Genomic DNA, 928 nt, shown 5'->3' with positions numbered 1-928 from the left:
AGCCGCAGAAAGCGCCACTGGCACCTGGGCACATAAAGTGTGCAGCCTCCCGCTAATTACATCAGTCAATTAATCAATTAAGATCAAGGCAAAGCAGGCGAGTAAGCAGGCAGTTGGCCCATAACAGGAGGGTGGAGTCACCAATACAAAGGCTCCAGTAGAGATACTCCTGTCACAAGCTCTAATTTCCCAGCCACCTTTATCAAATGACAGTTCACAGGACTCTTACAAACAACTAGTCAAAATTAAAAGAAAGGGCAACACTCATGACTTGTAACAAACCAGACAATGCTGGAATTAAGAATTATGCAGCCATTGCACCGATCTGTAGCCCACAGATGACACAGGAGCTTCAGACAAACAATTAACTACCCACATAGTGAGCCTCTAGTTTTCTTTCTTCTTAGAAGAGTGATATTCTCAAACTTTTCTACCCTGTTTTCTATCTTAGACATTTAATCAAGACTATCATACAAATGTTGGTACATCCAGTTTAGACTGCAAAACCCTTTGGGCAGGAATTATGTTCTATTATTCACTAATAAAGAACCATATACTGTCAAGTAATGTCTTTACGTTCTTTTCATTCAGCAACATACACAGATCTCTCAGACTAATGTAATTAACAGCCAAAATTTATGTCTGTGTTACTGCCCAGTATAAAGTAACAATACTTACAAGGCCCTGGTATGCTGTGTACAACTATGTAAAAGGTCTAGATTTAAAGATCAATAAACCAGTTGGAATACTGAATCAAGATACACTAGCATAGAAAGATATGTATGTTAGGCAATGCAATTTGCTTCCTTCAGTCAGCATTCTGACCTCATAGACATCTATACTTCTCTTTGGCTGCCATTAGAATCACATATGAATGTCTGAAGGTAGAAGTTAATTCAAATCCCTCTGTGGCCCCCCCCCCCCCCCC

General features: G+C 40.1%; 1 protein-coding gene across 1 annotated transcript in view; it reads right to left on the bottom strand.

Annotated features, from left to right (window-relative positions):
- Nucleotides 1–928, bottom strand: part of ACVR1C (activin A receptor type 1C) — an 88,116-nt gene that overhangs the window by 86,755 nt on the left and 433 nt on the right. The gene's annotated exons all lie outside the window — the stretch shown is intronic.

Source organism: Gavialis gangeticus, unplaced genomic scaffold, assembly GCF_001723915.1.
Source record: "Gavialis gangeticus isolate Ggan-Ray unplaced genomic scaffold, GavGan_comp1, whole genome shotgun sequence".
NCBI classification, from domain to species: domain Eukaryota; kingdom Metazoa; phylum Chordata; order Crocodylia; family Gavialidae; genus Gavialis; species Gavialis gangeticus.
The sequence above is the reverse complement of the archived record's forward strand: the minus strand, read 5'-3'. Positions and strand labels throughout refer to the sequence as shown.